The sequence below is a fragment of the Mus pahari genome, unplaced genomic scaffold (assembly GCF_900095145.1).
Source record: "Mus pahari unplaced genomic scaffold, PAHARI_EIJ_v1.1 scaffold_9330_1, whole genome shotgun sequence".
Lineage (NCBI taxonomy): Eukaryota > Metazoa > Chordata > Mammalia > Rodentia > Muridae > Mus > Mus pahari.
The window spans coordinates 6,922-29,728 of record NW_018392853.1 but is presented as its reverse complement, the minus strand read 5'-3'; the positions used below and the strand labels follow the sequence as shown (position 1 = coordinate 29,728).

Genomic DNA, 22,807 nt, shown 5'->3' with positions numbered 1-22,807 from the left:
TTACTTCTATCTTCAAAGGCTTTGACCTAGGCTTAATTTGCTTTCCATTGGGAGGTAAAATTCCTAGGAAGTCCTTCCTTCAGTTACAGCATTAAAAAGTGACAGCTTAAGGTATCTGGTTTGTAAGAAGGAGAGAGCCATGGGATAGAACCCTGGGGGATGGGAACTCTGGGACTTAGGGCAGTTTGAATGAATCATGAACTGTTCAGTATGTCAGCATTTAAAGACACTGATGAGAATTCCTTCCTTGTTTTTTTTAAATCTATGGGATAAGGCAGATGCCCTAACATGGTACTGAGCCATACAATATTTCTTCTGGTTTCTTTTTCCACTGTGGATTCAGGATCTGGTGGCTTCTCTTTCTATATTTGACTGTGACTATGTGTCTGTCTTTTCTGGCCACATTGTAAATAGCTTATGGACAGCAATATACCCCAGTCCTACCATTATTCTGTGTATTTACCACAGGCAGGGCTGGGAAAGCTCCATCCCTGATTGAATGTAGCTTTCACTGTGCTACATACAGTTTCATTCTTCTGTCTTTAATTAAGCATTTGTTTATAGTTGTGCAGCTTCTTGCCAGATTGTGTGATTGATTCATGTCCCAAAGGTGAGTAAAATTGATGGAGAAAATAGTGGTTCCTCACCTTATGAAATCTGTGTTTTTCTGTGTTTTCTCTTGCCTATACAGCACTGTTTGCAGTTTGAAGTCAAGCTAAGCCTGGGCTATGCCCAGTTGTTGTGGGGTCCATCGGGGCTTTCACACTGTACCTTACAACCTCTGTCTATTTGGTACTTCGTCATCCCTATTCTTTCAATAGGTCATGTGCTCAAAGACCTCAGGCAATTTTAGGACCTTTTCCAGTGTCTGTGCTATTCTTTAATGTGGGCACTTAGCCTGTTCAGGCTTGAGTCTGATGTTAACCCGGGTCATGTTTCCATTCATGTTTCAACAGGAATTATACTTGTTCTCATATCTGTGTATGAGTCTGATGTCATTGTTCTCTGCTGTCAACTGTCACTGACTGTAGAAGGAACTGTTTCTCTTGTCCCACAACAGATCTCTGTGCTATTGTATCACAGTTGATAGAGTCAAAGCATTGCTTCTGACAGCCCTGAGTGTTATATCATGTCTGTAATTCCAGCACAGAGGATCTTTCATCAACAGAATGTTTTCGAGTTCATGATCAGCCTGGGCTACGTAACTGAGGACATGTTCCAAATGGAAAACTTAATAGTATATGGTGGACATACCTCTAATCTGTTAAGACCCATGCAAATTAATGTCAATTTGTATTTGAATTTCATATGGAATGTTGGTTGATGTAAGGAAGGATATGTGGAAAAAAACAAATTGCGCAACAATAGATAATTACTTAAATGCTTAGAGGATTTGATAATATTCATTAGAGCATGCACTCACCTTTCATGAAATGTGAAACTGTTCAAAATGAAGTTAAGTTATACTGTTGTCCTATGTTAAATCCAGTCTACAGAATGGGGCAGGACAGACAGAAAATAAGGAGTGTAGTAACTGAAATCAATAGCATTATCAGAAAAAACAACTTTGTCGGGAGCTATGGCCTAATCCATGGCCTTGTGGAAATTTTCCAGCTTACATAAACAATCCTGAGAGAACATTTGTGGTCATAACAGTAAGAATGTGGATAAAGAGGGCACTGTGACTATTGGATTCCAGCTGAAGATTGCCACCTGACCTTCAGAGAGCACCCAGGCTCTTCTCCCCATCCCTTGGAGCCTCCTCTTGCTTATGCTTATATGACTACTCTTGGATAAAATTTTTCAGAACTTGATCAGTATGATTGACTTGCTCTTATTCTTTGTGTCTCTTTCCCTCCCACTCTCTCACTTCCTTGCCCTGGGTCCCCACTGATTATCCCTGCAGGAAGGCAAACAGGTGCCCAGTGTGTGCCCATGGGTCTGGGTTCTGAGAGAGACCACTCTTCACACTGAACCGCTCCTTCACCAAGGAGTGAGTGAAGGCTCACATTGAACCACTGCTTCGTCAGGAAGTAAGTGAAGGTCCACACAGGGCCTCTACTTCTTTAAGAGGTGAGTGAACGTGCACTGGATTGCTGCTTTGTTAAGAAGTGAGTGAAGATCTGTACAGAGATCGCCACAGTGTCACCTGCACTGCGTGACTGATCCCAGAAAGGTAGGAAGAGTGGCTATACAAGCATTAAGTACAAGTATTAAGTAAACATAAATTGTTCTTAAGGGATCTCAATGAATCCCTCAAGACAGGAGGAAAACGGGTTGAGAAAATTTTTTCACAGCCAAAAGTTGCTAATGGTGGGAGGAACAGGGTTTAAAATAAAATAAAATAAATAAAAGAGTAAAAAACAAAACTACAAAACAAAATAACAGATGTTAGAAAATTTCTTAGCTCATGTACATTTATGTTCTTAATTCTCAGAAGTAGGAATGGTAAATACATAAATGAAAGAATTAGACAAGTTGAGGGTTAATTAGGAAAGTTAGAAAATCAGGGCTCTGGAGAGCAACTATCAGTAGCTACCATTGTGGCTCCTCTCTCTTCTCTGGCAGAATTCCCAGAAGAAGTAGATAAAGAGTTAGACTTTGAACGAGAGAGAGAGAGAGAGAGAGAGAGAGAGAGAGAGAGAGAGAGAGAGAGAATAGGATTCAGAAAAGTTATCCCATGATTGGGACCTTTTAGCAAAAAAGAGGGAAAATAAAAATAAGCTATTTCAGAGCTCTCCTAGGGACAGGAGGAAATTGGGAGAGGTCCTGCTTCCTCTCTGGCTCCTGTGGAGATATTCTTAGTTCTGGTTAGGATATCTGGGTCTCTTTGAGACATCAAGTTCTCTTCCCTCTCTGTCTATTGTCTGTCCTTGGTGCACCAATTTGTCCATATGTCTGTCAATTTATGTTTGTTTTTGTTTTGTTGTTTGAATGATTGTTGTTCTGTGGTTCATGTTGAAAAAAATGGTTAAAACTTTATCTGCTGGCTGTCTATCCTTTCATTTAGTTTAACTTGTTTAAAAGGCAGTCTCAATTTGCACAGCAGAAACTGATAAGTTACACTGCACGGCAGCTGGGAGTCAAGTACAGCTGAAAAAGCCCTGCTAGAGGCTGATTATCTACACAAGCCATTCTTAAAGGTGCCAACAGCTTTTTGCTTGTAACAGAAAGTTAGCTTAAAAGTTGTAACTCAGGGTTGGAGTCATTCTAAATAACATGTGGCATGAGCCAACCCAGGAAAACATGTCTTTAAAGATACTTCTATATTGGGATAATATTTTATGTAATTATTAGTCTAAAAACTGGATTTATAGAGGATAGAATTTAAAACAATGTCTCTTTAATGCGGTATGAAAAGCTGAATTATCTTGCATTCATATATAAGAGCTGGCAGTAAAACGTTGTAATGTGAATATGATGATTTTGGTATTGATTTTAAAGAGAATAGATTGTTTAAAATTGGGTTTTGCTCTCCAAAACTTTTGGATATATTCTAACATTGCAAAAGAAACTTAAAAATTATGGTTAAAATTGCCTGTGTTCCATTGACTGCAGTTTGCAGTTTGATCACAAGCTCAGGACTTTTACCTCACTCATATATTGTAATTAGGATGATTACAAGAGTTTATCTTATGAGAACACTAATGCAGCTCCCTGCAGCTATCTGGCCATACAAAGCAAAGACAGACTTATATGGATATATTCATCTTTGTGCAGAAATTTGGCCCTCATACAATCAGTTTGGCTATAGCTGCTGCCTTGCAGGGGACTACAGTAAAAGCAATGCTTCCAGCATTAAGGTTAAGTATAAATCATCTTAAGAAAGACTGTCCAAAACTTAGAGGCATAGACAGACAGTCGAATTGTTCCCCTGGAATCTGTCCTCACTGCAGAAGGGATAATCTTTGGGCCAGGACTCTGGCATATGCTCAGATTATATTTGAGTTAATGCAAAGCTCAGAGCAGCCTCAGTGAGGCTTGTGTGGCATTTTTTTTGCTTTGCAAATCCTGCCTAGGGAAGTTTTGGGACCTCCCCTCTCCTTGCCTCCTGGGAGTTATTATAACAACATTATTACAGATCTATCCAGGTGTTATTCAGAATAAAGTTTAAACTTAAGATATATGGAATGTCAATGAGGCTGTGGAACTTGTAAAGGCATTACAATCTGGCCTGCCTACTCCATATAGAGTAGATGAAGCTTCTATTATCAATTGTTATCAATTGTAATCATGGTAATCAAACATTAGCTGCTTATTTTAGTTATTGTTACTCAATATGCCCACAGCAATTCTTTGGTAAAAGAGAACATTAATATGGAATCATCTTTCTTCATCTCCAAGTAAAGTTTTAACATCGTATTATGAAGCTGTTGTGGTATTAATAAAGAACCGTAGATAAAATCATGAAGATATTTTTAAAAAAAGAGTATTAAAAACCTGAGACATCTATTTCTTGTCTTAAACAGAAATTAAATTTGTTATTGCAGAATATTGATATTGGTCTATTGCATAATAAACATTTTAGGTACAATTGATAATCATTTTATAAAAGATAAGTTGTTAAAATTACTTCTATGCATTCTTTTGTATTTCCTGTAATTTTATTCATGCATCCCATAAAAAATACATCTACTGTATTTATAAGCAGCCCTTCTATGGGAGAGAAGTATATGTGATCGGATCACATGTTTATTTTTTGAGTTTCCTCCTGCTTCGTCACAGATAACTGAATTGTGTGCTGTAGCCAGTGTTTTGAAACCTAGAAAAATCAAGCAGGTGGAGACATTCATAAAGGATATTATAAAATAGCAGTAGATTTGAAAGATTGTTTCTCTATTATTCCTTTGCATCCTCAGGATTGTGAAAGATTTGCTTTCAGTGTTGTTTCTGTTAATTTTAAAGAGCCAATGAAAAGGTATCAACAGATAGTTCTTTCTCAAGGCATGGCTAACAGTCCTACTTTATGTCAAAAATTTGTGACACAAGCCATTCATCCTAATAGACAGCAATAACTAATAATATACATTATGCATTACATGGATGGATTCTTATTAGCAGTGTAAGATCCTCAGGACTCTCTTCTATGTTATAGAAATTTACAACAGGCATTTTCTGATAAAGGATTACAACTGGCCCCAGAAAAAGTGCAAACTCAAGATACTTATAATTATTTAGGTTTTAGGCTTTCAGATCAAGCTGTTTTTCCTCAGAAAATAATCATTTATAGGGACAATTTTAAAACTTTAAATGATTTTCAAAAGCTGTTAGGTGATATTACTTGGCTTCATCCTTATTTAAAGCTTATTACAGGAGAATTAAAACCCTTATTTGATATTCTTAGAGGGAATGCTGATACTACCCTCTCCTAGAGTTTTAACTTTAGAATGGTTGATGGCCTTACAAGTAGAAAGAGCTACTGAAAAACAATTTGTTACTTACATAGATTATTCTTTGCCTTTATATTTGTTGATTTTTAATATGACTCATGCTGGGAGAAAGAATGATGCTGATCGTGAGTTTTTAGAGTGTCCTAACAATGATGATAGAGAAGTTGTATTGGGCCTTCATCCCTGATCCACCCTTTATTACAGTAAGGGAAGGTCTAGAAGTTGTGGTAAAGGTAAACAACACTAAATTGATGGATATGCCTGCTGGAGGAAATTTCACTATCAATAGAGAAACTAATTACTAAAGATTTAGAACTAAAATCTCCATATGCTTTTGTGGGAGGTTCTGCTAAAGGGACTTCTGCCCTAGTTCTGCAAGGAAAAAAATATGAGCTTCTTAGAACAATAGTTACAGAATAAAGAAAAGGATCTGAGTATACAGCCCTCCACATTGTGCACACATCAATCTTTTTCCTGGTTATCTCTCTTAAGCGAGACCCTGTTACTTGCCAGTATTACTGGATTAAGAAATGTCTCAACCTGCTTCCTTTGTGCTGCATTAGGACATCCTCCATTGACATCTGTCCCTTATCCCATCCCCTTTAAAATGTCTGGTGCCAGTCTTAAAACTTTTTCATCAATTTTTGAAGTACCCTTGTTCTTTTTCTTTTTATTTTTTTTTCTTGTTCTGAACATAATTTATTTCATGAAAATCTATGTGGTTGATGTCCTTAAAAACATGTAACTTGCTCTGAGCCAGCCACGCATACCACATCTCCTCTCTCCAAGGATAAGTGTTTCCTTCAGTCCTGTGCTGCAAGCAGGCACGAGGGTGCCTGCACCCCGCAGTGACCATGTTTCCTCCCACAGAGAAGCCGAAGGACGTGGGCTTGCAGGCGCCCAAGCCCATGCATCATCTTCTGTACCCAGTGCCTGCCCCACACCACACGAGTACCCTTGTTCTTGATCCTTGAACAACTACAATTTAAATTCTGCTATACTAGTCCCAATGATAACATGTGCAATCAAACTAGCTAATCTAGTCAGGATCTGATTACCCCTGAAGGGTTCTTTTTATTTTTGGTGTAATGGTACCCTTACTAAAACTCTTTTCAAAAACATAAAGAATTGCTGTNGAGGAAAGAGGGGAATCATTATAACTCTTCCTAAGACTGATCTTTATAAGTCAGATTTCACAGTTTCTAATGTTCATATTTTAAAAGTTAAAAGCTTGAAGCAAGGCAGCTTAGCTTGTCCAATTTTGGACCAAGGCAGGCAAGCAAGGGAGTGTTAAAATATAATTTCAAATCAGTTTTATTGTACCCACTGTTACTCAAATAATGCACAGGTCAGCTTGGCATACAAACCTTTTTGGAAGTTGTCATCATACTTTGCAGCATTCTGTGGAGAAAAAACAAGTTTTTTCTCTACCCCATAAGGGTAGCTGTTTAGCCATATGTCAATAAGTAGATCCTTTTTATTTTGCCTATACATGAGTATGTCTAGTTTTATGATGCTATAAGGCATTTAGTAAACTTGACATCTACATTTAAAAATTTTTAAAATAAAAATGAGATTTAAATAATGTGCACAGGGATAATTCCTCCCTTTCTTTGTTAAAAGGAAAAGGTTTTTAAAGTTTAGCAGAACCTTGTTTTGAGACTTATAAAAAGTCTCAGTGACATGGGTACATTTGAAATACTTGATTGTTATAGTCAGTTTTAATTTCTGTTTTAAATTAATTTAGAACACCAAACATATAAAGAATTTTTAACATAAGCAATGGTTAACATATACTTTTAATTGTTTTTGTTATAGAGCAGAAGGCCTGAAAAAGTATCAGTAGTTACACATGCACTGGTTTTTTTATTTATTTATCAGAAATAAGAGCATCCATTTGTAGTAATTGATTAAGTTCTTAAAAATTAACATCATTAGGTGGAAATAGGTAGAAGCTGAGGACACTTAAGAACAATTTTTTACAATTTGATGTGCACAACGCCTTTTCTTGCCAAACAATTGCTGTAAGCACTTATTAACTATAACTAATACAAGCAGCTAGTATTTAGTTACCAATGAGTAAAATTGATAAAAATTAGAAAAGCTTCTTTTGTTTTTTTTCAAGGACTTTCGTTTTTTACCAATGAAATTGCATCTCTCAAGATAAAAAAGAAAGGTTTAAATTAATTTGAAGCCTTATAATAAGATCCTATCCCATTAACATCTCTTGAAAGCTTGAAAGAAATAAACATTTTGAAGCAAATCAACTTTTTTGTTGTAAAGTTTTATATATCACAATTTAATTTAACATAACTAAAACCTTAAATATCAAAAGGATACAGTATCTGAATCTTATGGAACAAATTATTTACCCAGAAATTTAAAACTCCTTGTGTGAGAGCAGGATTTGAGGTAAACCTTATTGTATAGGCCGTAGCTAATACCTACCACGCTGAAAAATTTAACTCTTAGCTTCTTGTATTGAAGCAGAGACAATAAAAATTATTTTTATATAATGTAAGGTGTATAAGCCATACTTAGAGGCAAAACTTTTTAGTGATAACAAGTTTACCAGAAGCAAACCCTTAACAATCATCAAGGAAAAACAAACTCTTTAATAATTTTAAATGAAGTAGGCAAGCCATCTTGTAATGCCTGATCGACCTCTTATAAATTTTGAATTAAATCTTTATTATGAGTAACACGTGGGCAGTCTCCCTGAAGGCAGGTGGTGAAGCCACAAGAACTTCCTTAGGCATGGTTTGTGAAATAAAGGAAAAGCCACACAGGCCCCCGCCAAGGCTGTTTTGAACTTTGTCCTCCCCACCTGGGAAGGCAAAACCCAATTTTAAAACACCTTATCATCTTTCAAAATAATGGTGAAAACATCACTATTACATTACAAGGTTTGGATGCCAAAGTATACCCATGAGTGCATGTCTTATTTTTAAGCCTACTTTTTAGGAAGGAGTGGCGTTAAATATATCTCAATTAGAAGTTTTTCCAGAGGCCTAGTTTTTTGGCCTGCTATGCCATGCGTTTAAAATAACTCCAACCCTAAGTTACGATTTCAAAGCTAACCGTTTGTAACCAATGTTATAACCTTTAATGAACGTCAATAACTTAAGCCATGCAGAGCATTTTTTATACCTTTGAAACAAGTCAAAAACCCAAATGAAGCGGCTGCACGAATTATAAATTAGACCACAGAATTTAACATTGTATAGCTATAATATTTCAAATAAAGGCACTTGTCACTTGCTAAAAACACTAATTATGAGATATTTTTAGGAAAAAAGTGACTATCAGCTTTTTCTGCTTTAAAATTCAGAGTTTAAAGGCACTCTAAAAGGCAGTTTTTTGCAGGGGCCCTCCTGCTGTGTTTGATTCCTGGCTAAGCCACAAGCCTCTTTCAGCTCTGCAGCACCAAGACTACATCAGCAGGCAAGGTTTTAGGCACCTTTAGTATTTTTAGACATGGACACAGAACAGTCACTCATTCAGACAACGAAACAAGAACACATGACTTGACATGTGAACAATTGGTGCACCAACATAGACAATACATAGAAGGTATCAAACTTCTCCTGTAGAAGTCCAGAGTGAAAGTCAGATGCCTCTGGACTTTGGTCTGTCTCCAGGAGAATATTAAAATCCATTTACTCTCTAAACCATGGCCAGCAAGAATCTAAAATTTTTTAAACCCAATTCCTCTTGCCTGACGCAGTATTCAAGGACTGCAGACATAAACATGCCTGAAATTATCTAATTCCATTTCACGCTGCCAACCTAGGCGCTACAGATATCGGGCCAACACTGTGCCAACCTAACCTGTATCGTGCCTGTAAAAATTTACCTGCTTCCCGAGGGTCACAATATGATACTCTCTTACTCTTTTACGTGAAGCTTCACAAAGGCAGCGTCTGCTCAGTTCCTTCCGCCATGTTCAGGTCCAGTCCGTTGGGTGCCAGCTGTGAGTTTCTGACAAAACTCACTTTAATCCGGTCTGGGTTCATCCTGAGAGGCTGGCTGGCTGAAATGGAATGTGCGAGAGGAAAATGGAGCCAGGACGAGATTTTCTGTTCAAGGCTCAAAGCTTAATAACTGAACTCCGTTTAAATAACATGGATACATTCCCAGCCCCCTCCTCAGTCTTTGATGGTGCCGTCGGTGGTCTGATCATAGGCGGGTCTAAGGATCAAGGCAGGGATGAATGTATGTTGGTGTAGGTGGTCCAAAGATGCTGCATTCTGAGAGATCCTGGGGGTCCTCTCAGTAGGCGGTGGAGACACAGCAACTCTCTGGTTGGTCTCAGCACCTGTAGGGGGCTGGTGTTTTGAAGGAGAGTGATTAGTGTGACAGCAAGGTAGGCTTGGCAGGAACAAGGAGCTGGGAGACCCCAACAGGGCAGGAGTCAGTATTCAAACATTAACTTTAGCTGGACTGGCACAAAATATATTTATGCTCTATAGTCCTGTCCAGGAACCATGGTGGCTGGTGGCCACACCTGATGCAGATTTTCCTGAACTGATCTCTAGTGTAGGGGTGGGACCAGGCAGCTAGGAGGAAGCCGGGTGCAAGGCTAGTCAGAATTTAATCTCACCACCAGGGGTCCTTTAGTAAATCCTCAATTATGCTGATTCCCTTGGGCCCAGCAGAAAAACCTGATTTGGGTGTTTCTGCCAATGCAATACCAGAATTCCCCTATTTTCTAGGCCTTGGTAAATACTAGAATACGAACGTAACTTTTACAGGTATATTACTTTAAGCTATGTCGTGGGCTTGGCTCTGCCAGAGGCATTATTAACATGCGGATAGCATTTGTGTAATATATGATTGGAAATGCCAGGACTCTAGGAGGCTGAGTCTCTTTTGAGACTCTTTTTCTTCAGGACTCCTCTATGTTTTTAGGCCTGATGTGAGTAACTACTAGAGTGGCAGTGGCAATTTCTCCCTATAATTTTAGCTTTAACCAAAGTTTTAGAATGTATCCAAATCATCAATGTTTTAATGGTCCAAATGACTCTTGATAATATCCAAAATTTTATGCCTTTAACTGAACCAAGTCCAAACTCCCTGCAATTGAGCTTTAATATTATTCCAATCAATGGTTGTATTATAAGGTAATGGCATGACACAAACATATTGGAAGGAAGCATGACATTTAGTAGCTAGACTAACCATGATATTTTTAACATCTTGCCCTAAGGCCAGCACTACTTTTTAAGGGCGTTGACCTTGACCTCTAATTTATTTATTAAAGAAAATCAGACCAAACCACAATATATATGTTTAGATGCTGAAGGATTTTTGTCACCGCTCCATGTAGGAAGATGAGTCTGAATAACACTGGCTGCACTGGTGTAGTTGACCTGCTTGAAAACAAAAGCCAAACAGTTGAATAGTAACAGGATAACAAACTTTTTTGGGGAAAGGCCAGGTACTTCATTCAATTGCAAATAAGAAACTCTCAGGTTCAGACAATAGCCCCCAGGTATGTGTGTGGAGGGGCTGCTTGAGAATTACAGAATAGCTGTGAGCTCCTTACAAGAGGAGGCTGAGTTAGATTTAACTCTGCTTAGTTAATAAAGATTTTTAGCTATCTTTATTAATATTGGAATTATTACTAGACCAGTCTAAGATTGAATTTAGAGTAATTNGGTCTCAGCGCCTGTAGGGGGCTGGTGTTTTGAAGGAGAGTGATTAGTGTAACAGCAAGGTAGGCTTGGCAGCAACAAGGAGGTGGGAGACCCCAACAATTAGCTTCTTTCCAGAGACAATTAACTTCCCTTGCCCAAGTCGCCTTAATGAATCAAAGCGCACTTGATTTGTTGACTCCTGAGAAAGGTGGCACCTGTCTCTTTCTGAAAGAAGAATGTTGCCTTTATGTACATACATCAGGTGTAGTGGAAACTCTAATCCAACAGTTACATAAACTTAAGTTGGAGCTCCAGAGAAAACAATTTTCAGCTGCTGCTGATAATTGGTGGAAATCCTCCATGTTCACCCTCTTGATGCTCAGCCTTGGACTTTAATAAGCATTTTATTATTAGTAACTTTGGTGCCTTTCAGTTTTAACAAAATTACTTGTTTTATAAAACAGCAGATTGATTCCTTGGCATCAAGACCTTTGCAAATTCATTATCATAGACTTGATTAAGCTGACAGAGGCCTTGCTGAACCTGAGGTTGATAATTCTCTTTCCGGAGCTGCATAAGATTCAGACCTGTGCATGCTGGTTCTTGATAAAATGAATTCAGTATGGACACCAGCATGGGTTTCGAGTTTAAGCACCGCAGGGGAAAGTCTAACACAGTCCATTTCTGAATTCCCCATGAGACAACCCTGGTTTGCAAGGAGATTGGTATCTGTTTTCAACCTTATTCTAAGGATTTTTCTAAGGCTCTGCCTAGCCTTAGAAAGATACGAAGAGCCATGATGGGGGTACGTATGTGTTTGATGGTATCCCGGGAGGAATCAAGTCAATGCTCCCCCTGCTGGTTAATGCCCACTTATCCAAGGATGAGATGACTATTGATAACCCCAGTTCCATGGGGCCTTAGTGAAAATAATTAAAAGGGAGGAGATGCCAGGAGCCATGGCCTCAGCCATGGCCTTGTAGAAATTTTCTAGCTTACATAAACAATCCTGGGAGAACATTTGTGGTTATAACAGTAAGAATGTTTGTAGATAAAGAGGGCAATGTGAGCATTGGATTCCAGCTGAAGATTGTCACCTGACCTTCAGAGAGCACCCTGGCTCTTCCCCCCTCCCTTGGAGCCTCCTCTTGCTTATGCTTATATTGCCACTCTTGAATAAAAAATTTCAGAACTTGATCAGTATGATTGACTTGCTCTCATTCTTCGTGTCTCTTTACCTCCCACTCTCTTACTTCTTTGCCCTGGGTCCCCACTGATTATCCCTGCAGGTTGGGGCGAACATTGTTGTGCAGACTCTGTATGTAATGCCTCCTTTGTATAGATTTTGCTCTAGTTCCCCTATACTATTCAGCAAGACAGACCATATTTGGGACCCTAAAGTATGTGTCAGCACTTTCGCTTGCTGGGATTTCTGGATCCCAGAGGCCTGAAGAGGTTCATGCACATGACAGTCACCCCCACTTTACTTACGGATAATATCTTTCTAGCAGTGCCCCTTAAAGAGGCAGGAAAGTCAGGTTTCTGAAGCATGTGATGGGTGCTTCATGAATGTGTGTCTGTGGGACATGACCCTTGCCTCAAGTAAGAACATATTTCTCTGCAAACTGTATAGACCTTCAATGACATGACACTGTGGGGAATTGCAAGCTGGTCTCCAGTTGAGCTGAGGTCTGAACCCAGATGATCATAATTCACCTACATGACATGGTAGGCGTTCCCTCATGCTCCTGTAACTCTGGCCCCTGCCTAAGGTACCAACTCCCACAGTCCCCACAAGAGAAGCATGGTCAGTAGTCATGTAAGCAATGGCCCAAGCTTCTGACCTTCAGGTTAAAGTTACCTAGCAACAGTGAAGACCATTAAAAGGGGTGCTTAGCCCCTCCATGCCCTCTTACTCTTCCTCTTCCTCCTTACTCTCACTCTTACTCTCTTACACCTTTGTTCCTTTACCTCTCTCCTCTCTCTTCTCTCTCCTCTTCCCTTTCTGTCTTCTCTTCTCCTCTCTCTCTATTACTCTCTCTCTAGCCTCTCTCTCTCTCTAGCCTCTCTCTCTCCCTCTCTCTCTCTCTCTCCCTCTCTCTCTTTCTCTCTCTCCTTTTCTACCTCCTTTCTTTCCCCCTGCAATTCTATAATAAAGTTCTTAAACCATAGAATCTCTGCTCTGCTCCATCAAGGCCCACTGCACACTATGGTCAGTGTTTGGAACTTCTTCCCTTATTCCCTCTCTCCTGCAACCCTGGGGTGTGATCAAGGTTGCCCCGGGGGGTTCCCAGGCCACCCCCTGAAGAGTGGGATAGAGGAATGCTCCCCCAGGGATGAATTGATAGGGTAGGAAGCAGCCTTCCCATGCCTGACTGACCAGAGAATAGAGAAACTCTGGTGCAGTGTGGGCATCTTTTTCCTCCCAACTTCCCCCGGTCCCCCCTGGGCCACTTTATTTTATTTTGTTCCCAGCATGACATAACAGCAATCCTCTATCCAATAGACAACATTAGATTCCCTGTATACTCTGACTTCAGTAGGAGTGTACTGGTTCTCCCTTCTCCACTTGAGGACTCAGCATACATAGTGTAGGACCCCTTTTCAGGGACCCCCACTCAAGTCTCGAGAAATGGCCCACCCAAGGAAACATGAGAGACCTTCTTTATGTAAATACACGAGGTAATTTAATGGTGGAGCTCCGGGGGGCTGAAACGTATCTCACGCAGGAGACAGAGGAATCGACCAGGAGGCTCGAAAGCTAGGGGTTTTTATAGGGAGAGGGCCAGGGGCTAGGAGAAATTAGCGTGGTTTCACACGATTGGCTCATTTAAACATCAGCAGAATAGTACATGCAAGTCAGATGTCAGGAGACCTGAGGGGCGGACGCTTATCTAGGTCAGCGGAACATTTGGTTAACATATAACTTCAAACTAGGTGGCTGATGACTCAGCCAAGATAGCCTGGAAAATTTCCTGCATTCCTTTTTTGTCTTTAAGGCCAGGCAGCCCCAGGAATGTTTTAACAATGGGCCTGCCTGGATGTGCCCGGGCCCGTTCCNAAAATTTCCTGCATTCCTTTTTTGTCTTTAAGGCCAGGCAGCCCCAGGAATGTTTTAACAATGGGCCTGCCTGGATGTGCCCGGGCCCGTTCCACTATATTCTCAGCCTCAGGCTTCTAAGCTTGCAAACAACTTTTTCTTTGGACTATCTGACATAAGTTACATAAATTAGGCTTCAAATTTTATCTTAAATTTCATTTCCCTTCATTAGCTCCCTTCCCTATCCTGGTGCTCACTTTAGGTATGCATGCTAACCTAAAGTCCTGATCTGGACATGGAAGACCAGGGTAAATCTTGAGCATGATGAGGGGTTCACATCTCACTGCCTCCAGATTCACACTCCATGTGGCATTTCCATAACAAGGCATGGCATCTGGTATGCCACCAAGTATTGAGGTTGGTCTGGTGCTGCTATGTATTAAATGACAAATATTTGCTCCAAATGCCACATTGTCCACTGAGGAGTGAAATTTCAGGTATACCCATGTGTGTTGTATTAACTTTGTCCAAAATTTAAAGCTATTCATTAAATAAAAGTGACTATACCAAATAATGGAGAGAACAGAGGTAAACAGGTTGTGAGCTATAGAGCTGAAAGTCTCAGGGAGGGACTTTGAGGAGAGAGAAAAGGAGGCAGAAGAGGGAGTCAAGAAAGAAGACAGATTCAGTAGACAGCAGCCATGAGGCTAGGTGGATCATGAGCATGTAGGCAGGAGACTTGGACCCTGAGGACAGGTTAATGAAGCAGAAACACCCTGGGGCCAACTCAAACAGCAAGTACTTGGGGAGCAAAGCTGGGAAACTAAGCAATCTAACATATAGAAAAATAGATTAGGGTTAGTTCATCTAGTAATTATACCAAAGCTGACTAGAAATCTCATAGGACTCTGCCTCAATTATTGAGGTGCTGGCTAGGGCATATTAATAACTAATAGAGTTTATTAAAATCCATTTACAACTTAGACTTCAAGCTTTCCAGGCAAGGAAGTGACTCCCAGGATGAATGTCAGATCAGTGAATAGAAATATTGGTCCTGAAGGTAATAGCAGGAGCAGACTGTTGCCTAGGACTATGGCCAGATTCTACCCAAGTGCCTGGCCACCTAGCTCTGACATTAGAAATAGAGTTCTTTGAGGAACCACTGGGATAAATACCCAAGGATCAGAATTTAAAAACCCTGCATGTCTCCTCTAAGAGCAGTAATTTTCCTTGGACTCAAAGGACCTATTTTGAAAACAGGTGTCAGTTATTTTACCTTCAATGAAATAATGGTCTCAAAATTTAGTTCCCAACATAGTCAGTATGGAAGGATATAGACCACATAAGCAAATTTACCTCAGATACACAGAATCTCTTAAGTATGAGCAGACCTGTTGAGAGGTAAATGGTCTAGAATTGCTGATATATTGGCCCTTCAGGTGGGAGTCAGAAGGAAATTTTGACACAGGTCAGGAGAACATGGATCAGGGTAAAGTAACTTGTCCCTAGACACTGCTCCTAGGATACAGTCCCAAGAACTGCGTTAGAGTGAGGAGACAAGATCTAGAATTCCTAGTTCCTAGGAGTTAATCCTTTTGTTACCCAACTCACCTTGTCTGTCTTTCCTATTGGTAATTCATAGAGACAACTATCACCTAATGCAGATGAAGGTGATGAAGTAAGATGAGATCAGTCCTGACCTAGCTTGTACTCCTAAATCAAAATGAGGACCACTGCACCCTGCACTGTACTAATCCATGTCTCATATTCAGACCCATATACATGGATTCAGAGTTAAGGAGGGAAAGAGCCTCTGTACAAAGAGCTGTGGCTCAGATCGGCTGGTGTGTGCCATCCAGGAATGTGCATTTCGGCTTTAATTCACCTTGAATATCTCTTTCTCCCCCTGATGCTCTAAAGAATCACCAATTGTCACTATCATTTGTTGAGGGCTCCTACATAAAAATAGGAAATTGTACCATGTAGGAACCATCAGAGAACTATAAATAAAGCCCAATCTGGAAAACCAACCTTGTGTAGTATGAGTTGTATGGAGTAAGGCAAGATGACTCCCTTTGCAGAGTCACAAAAGACAGTGTTCATGTGTGTGGTGATGGAAATGGAAGGTGAAAGATCATCCAGAGTAATGGTAAGAACAGGTCAGGTGACTGTTTACCAGGGTACTTACATGGGCTCATGTGAAATGGAAATGTGCACTGTGAGGGAAGCTTTGCAGGACATGAAGGAATCTTCCAGCTAAGCTCCAGATCAGGAAGTTCCATTATTTTCCCCAAATCACCATCAGCTGGGGACCAAGTAAGCAAACACTTGAGCCTATCAGGTGTATTTCTCATTCAGACCTTGTTCTGGCTCTTGCAGGGTGATACTGCAGACCCTTTCTCCATAGTAAGACCTAGGGCTGAGGTTCTCTAGATTCCTCATGGACCACTCTCCCCTTCCCCAATCTATCTCCTGGAAAAGGCAATCTGGACACTCCATTGGACAGAGCACAGTGTGACCAATGAAGGCACTAGAGAAAGTATATACTACTACAGCTGCTGCTGTTGCTGTTGCTGCTGCTGCTGCTGCTACTGCTACTACTACTACTACTACTACTACTACTACTACTACTACTACTACATGAGCACCCACTTCTGTATTTTTCAGCTATATAAGGCTCCTGTTAACAAGCCCTTGTTGGCATCCACATCTCATTGTGTTCTGGATTTCCTGGAAGTTTTGGGTTAGGAGCTTTTAGCCTTTTGCCTTTTCTTTGACTTTTGTGTCAATATTTTCTATGGTATCTTCTGCACCTGAGATTCTCAGTTCTATCTCTTGTATTCTGTTGGTGATGCTCCAATCTATGACTCCTGAAGTCTTTCCTAGGTTTCCTACTTCAGGGCTGTCTCCCTTTGTGATTTCTTTATTGTTCCTAGTTCCATTTTTAGATATTGGATGTTTTTGTTCATTTCCTTCCACTTTCTGATTGTGTTTTCTTGTAATTATTTAAGGGATTTTTGCCCTACTGTCATATCCTGCTTTGAGGCTCCCAGAAATCACAAAATCATCTCATCTGTATATAGATGAGCAGAAGGGAATAGCCAAAGGTTTCTTATCTCAAACTCTGGGACCATGGAAATGGCCCATGGCCTATCTGTCAAAGAAATTAGACCCAGTGCTAGTAGGATGGACACCCTGGCTGTGCATCATTGCAGCCAGGGCATTACTGGTTAACAGTGCAGATAAATTAACTATGGGTCAGAATTTAACCATGACTACCNCGATGCAGTTGAAGCGGTGCTCAAACAGCCACCAGACATGTGGCTCAGTAATGCTCATATGACTCACTATCAAACCCTACTAATCAATCCTGTCCAAGTTACTTTCCAGCTGCCTGCTTCCTTAAATCCTGCAACCCTCCTCCCTGACCCAGACTTGGATNAGCTGCTCCACCAATGCAGTAAAATCTTGGCACAAGCATGCAGTACTTGACCGGATCTAAAAGGCTTGCCTTTACCAGGGGCAGAGTGGACTTGGTTCAAGGATGGAAGCAGTTTCTTTCAAGAGGGAGAAAGGAAGGCAGGAGTGGGAGTGACCACAGAAACGGAGGTAATTTGGGCCCAGTCTCTCCCACCAGGTACCTCAGCTCAAAAAGGGCTGAACTGATAGCACTATCCCATGCCCTCATCTTGGGAAAAGGATTGATTGCCAACATCTACACTGATAACCTGTTTGCATTTGGCACCGCCCATCTACATGGAGCCATATACCAGGANAGAGGACTGCTACCTGCAGAAGGAAAAACTATCAAAAACAAAGATGAGATCCTACAGTTTCTTGAAGCCCTCAGACTGCCAATGAGAGTGGCAATNATACATTGTCTGGGCCATCATTAAAGAACCACAGCAGTGGTCAGAGGTAATTACTTGGCTGACAGAGCTGCCAAAGTGGCAGTCTTAGAGGAAACAGCTGCCTCCATGTTAGCTGCAACTTTTCCAGAACCATCCAACCCCAACTTACAGAATGCCCAGCCTACTACACTCATGGGCCAAGAGTCAGGCCATGATCTGGAGTTTAGAGGGTTGGTGGCAGATGGCTGAAAGTAAGTTAATATTACCTGCCTCCTTAGCAAGATCTATCCTCAGGAAAATCCCCAGAGTCACTTACATAGGAGTGAAACAGATGGCAGATGCAGTAAGACAATCTAAAGTGACTTTCAGAAACATGCAGCATACTATCGAAGATGTAATATCAAGCTGCAAAGCTTGCCAGTTGACCAACACCCACAGAACTGCCAAACATCCTGGCTCACGTCGGTGGGGTTAGAGACCAGGGGCCTACTGGGAAATTGATTTNACAGAAATCAAACCAGGAAAGTAGGGCTACAGGTACTTTTTAGTGTTCAGGGATACATTTTCTGGATGGACAGAATCCTTTCCAATGAAGACTGAGACTTCAAAGTTATTGGAAGATATCCTACCCAGGTATGGATTCCCACATATGATAGGGTCAGACAATAGACCAGCATTTGTGTCTAAAGTAAGCCAGGATGTAGCAAGATATATTGGGGCAGATTGGAAATTACATTGTGCATACAGGCCCCAAATTTTAGGACAGGTAGAAAGAATGAATCAGACATNCAGGAGACCTTGACTAAATTAGCCCTAGAGACTGCCATAGACTGAGTGGCACTCCTTCCCTTTGNTCTTACCGGTTAGGACTAACTCCTTTTGAAATCATGTATGGCATCCCTGCCCCTATTGTTCCTAACCTTCAGTCATCAGACAATGTAGAATTAGAATATAATGAATTAATAACTGAGGTGAGAGCAACACATTGGGCTCACACGCAGGTGTGGCCTAAACTGGGTGCCCTCTATGAAGTAGGCTTCATTCCAGAGCCCCACAAGTTACAACCTGGAGAAAGGGTCTATGTGAGGAGGTTTCGCAAGGAAGTACTGGTGCCTCCCTGGAAGGGACCTTATATCCTGCTAACCTCTCCAACAGTTGTATAGATGGACAGGATCACTGCTTGGATACACTGCACTTATATGAGACCTGCTGATCCATTCTTTCCAGAAGAAGTCTGTCAGACTTCACAGTTGCCAATGTTGGAATAGAGGGAACAAAAGAGCACTCATCCTTCAAGTGAAAATTAACTTGATCCTAAGCTAAGTTTTTACTGGCTGCATGCACTGCTGTTCCCAGCCCACGTCTCCATTCAGAGATCAAAAACCCACACCAGCCTTTTGACTTTACTTGGACAATTGAGAATCCTGAAAGCGGTTACTGGGCCCAACTGGCTAATACAAAAGAGCCACTTGGGACCCCGTGGTTTCCAGATTTAACCTTTGAACTGTGCCATTTTGATGATAACTCATGACCTGACACCCAACAGACTTTATGGCATTCATACCCACCATGTCAGTGGAGAACTTTTTATATATGTTCTGGAGAAAAAAAGGACTGTTATGTTTGGGGGATCAGAACAATTTTACTGTGCTTCCTGGGGATGTGAGATATCAGTTACAGGGATTAAAAACCTGGGGGGTTGTTGAAGGAAGATCTTATCAAGGTTTCCAGGAAGGGGAACAGGTCTGAAGTTTTACTGAGGTTCACAGTCAACGGAAACAGGCAAAGGGTTGGGAAGCTGGGAAGACCTGCAGCCTTGGACTCCATGTGGTTGCAGGGATTAGTCCTGGCCTCCTTTTCATCAGACTTGTGGTAAAAACCAATTGTGAACCCCCTAGTTGTGGCTGTAGACCCAAACTGGATTCCTGCAAACCCTAAACCTATACCAGGAGGTCTTTCCCTAAAAAAAACCTGTGTCAAAGCTGGTCCTCAGAAAGGTGACTGCTGCCCCCACCAGTGCTCCCCCAGTAGGGGTCCCCAGCCCCAGAGTTTTTTGTTTTTTGAATCACACAGAGCAGGTAGATCTCCTTTGGTCAAACTTTCAGATTTTGAGCAGCTCCCAGCTAGAGCTAACTACCTCCTGCTGTCTGTACCATAATGCCAGACTCCCCTTTTATGAAGGTGTTGGATTTATATCTAAATATAGAGTCCAAGGGAGACACTGCATGCAGATGGTCCCAAGAATGCCCAGCCTTAACCCTGCAGACAATATCAGGGCAGGGGACCTACATGGGAAAGTTCCACTATCACATCATCACCTTTGTAACCAAACAACCCCCATGGTTCATTCCAAATGGGTTATTCCCCAGGAATAGGCTTAGTAGACCTGTTCAACAGGGTTGATTCTGTTTGTGCATGGAGAGGTTCTTAATTCCCCTACTGTGAAGGAGTTCTGTATTCTAGTCCAGTTGGTGCCATGCATAACCTATTATTCAGAGGAAATAGTGCTGAATAACCTAATAGGGCATGTTGGGCAGATCTCATGAGGCAGAAGAGAACCTATTTCCCTAACATTGGTTGTAATTCTAAGAGCAGGACTAGCTGAGTCAGGCACTGGGATAGCAGCCAAAAGGTTGCAAGAGAAGAACTATAACAGCCTTAAATTAGATATAAATCAAGACATCCAATGCTTAGAAAAATCCATTGCATAACTTGAGTGAAATGTAGATTCCCTGGTTGAGGTAGTTCTGCAGAACAGAGGAGGGTTAGGCTTAGTGTTCCTGCAGCAGGGAGGCCTGTGTGTTGCTCTAGGAAAGAATGTTGCTTTTATGTAAATCACTCTGGAATAATCAGAGAATCACTAGCTAAGGTTACAGAATGCATAGAAAGGCGCCAAAGAGAATGAGAAAACTCCAAAAGCTGGTATCGTTCACTAATCAATACTTCCCTGTGGTTAACTACCCTCATTTCCACAACCACAGGGCCCCTGATAACTCTTCTGTTACTGCTCATATTTGGGCCATACATAATCAATCAGCTTTTTGCAGTATATAAAGCAGAGATTAGGGACTATTCAACTAATGGTGATGGGATCCAGTACCAACCAGTTAGCACAGACTCTTTAGTCCTATAAAGAGTCCAGCATTGGCCTCTAGCGTCATCAAAAGAACGGGGAAACACTATAACCCCAGAATTACTGATATTAGAGAGACTTCAGTGTTGTACAGACAGTTTGCCTCTGTTTTCCTCGCTAGAAGAGAACATCTTGCCTCCCAAGACAGTCCCCCCCATGCAAGCACAATATGCAGACAGCTGGTTTCTATGCTGTGTCCTCCTGCAGCAGTCTCAGGCTCCTCCCCTAGTGTTAGAATGGCATGTCCCATAATGAGGACTTTCTGAGGAGACATTCTCTTTGCCTCTGTGGCTCCAAAAAACCACAGTCTTGCTGATAAGAACTCCAGGTGCCTGTCCTTGAGACCTTAGAGAATTAAACAAGCTCAAGGGAGACCATGGAAAAAAGGTAAACAGAGGTCAGACCACAGTTATGACTGGCCATAAAAAAAGTCCTTGAAGAGACATCCATTATACCCCCATCCCGCTTCAGTACTATCCCAGCCTCTACTCCCCTTTTCTGTGAATAGTCACAATATTCCTAACTATGCTGTATATAAATCCATTGCTTTCTGGATTCAGGGTCACCTGCCAGAATTCACTCGGTGAGTGCTACCTGGGTGAACTGAGTTAGAACTTCAAACAATACAAGATGCTTTTGGGAGTTGCAGTGGACTTTGAAATTCTTGGGTTCCTCTGGGTTTCCTGTGAACTCAGGATGCAACACTATGATTGCATTTTCTTATATTAAAATAAAAAAATGTTTTAAAATCACAGCCACCCATTATTTGAAGGAAAAGATAAAGGTCCTTGACAGAATGTAAACACTAAAAAACAATATATTTTTCCACCATAATTTGATTTGAAAAATACTTAATCTTCTATTAAAAGTCAAAAGCCAGGGAAGATACAACTAAATGAGGAGACACAGGCTGGCTGAGATTTCCCAGGGGCTCCTTTCTGCATTGTTATAAGTTGCATAGGGAATATCCACCACTGTGATTCCTGGCAAGACTGAACATAGCTGTCTCTCACTTTACTCTTGGAAACAAATGCTCTTTTTAGAGCTCATGGAGGTAGCAGGAGACAGAGGGCCTAGAAAAAATCTCCCAGTTCTTATCTCAGATAAGTGTCCAGAACTGTGACAGATAAACAGATACAAGTGATGGAAGACTGTACATGAAGAGGGATAAGTGGCTGCCTGGGTTCCTGTTCTAAGTAGGAAATTTCCCTCTGACTTCTGAGAGCCAAGCACCAAGTCTCTGCCACTTCTGTCACTGCTTATATGAACATGTGATCTATTCTCTTTATGCTTCACAGTGGAGTTAAAATCGGCCCATAAACCCCAGGCTAAATTAGCAACTGTGTGGAGGGAATCTGCTGTCATGTGTCAGGTTACATGCTCAGCTCAGTTTTGAAATTCCCATGGAGATGTGAACTAAGATGTATTCCATCCTTTGTTTACTTTTAGTCCTTCTCTTACATATGAGAAAAGTCACCACTGTTCCCATAAGCAGTGCTCTAAGAACTAGAGAAGTCAAAATATCCATGAAAGGGAAGGTGCACCTTGGCAGCTCTGGAAAGTGAAAGGAAAGTAAACAATTGTGAGTCCTCTGACCTCAACCTCTCAGTCTTGACCCTGCTCTAGTTCTCTCAAAGGACTCTCTCTCTCTCTCTGACCTCAACCTCTCATTCTTGACCCTGCTCTAGTTCTCTCAAAGGACTCTCTCTCTCTCTCTCTCTCTCTCTCTCTCTCTCTCTCTCTCTCTCTCTCTC

General features: G+C 41.1%; 1 pseudogene; it reads left to right on the top strand.

Annotated features, from left to right (window-relative positions):
• The window catches only part of LOC110315209, a 35,769-nt pseudogene that overhangs the window by 10,080 nt on the left and 2,882 nt on the right, over positions 1-22,807 (top strand).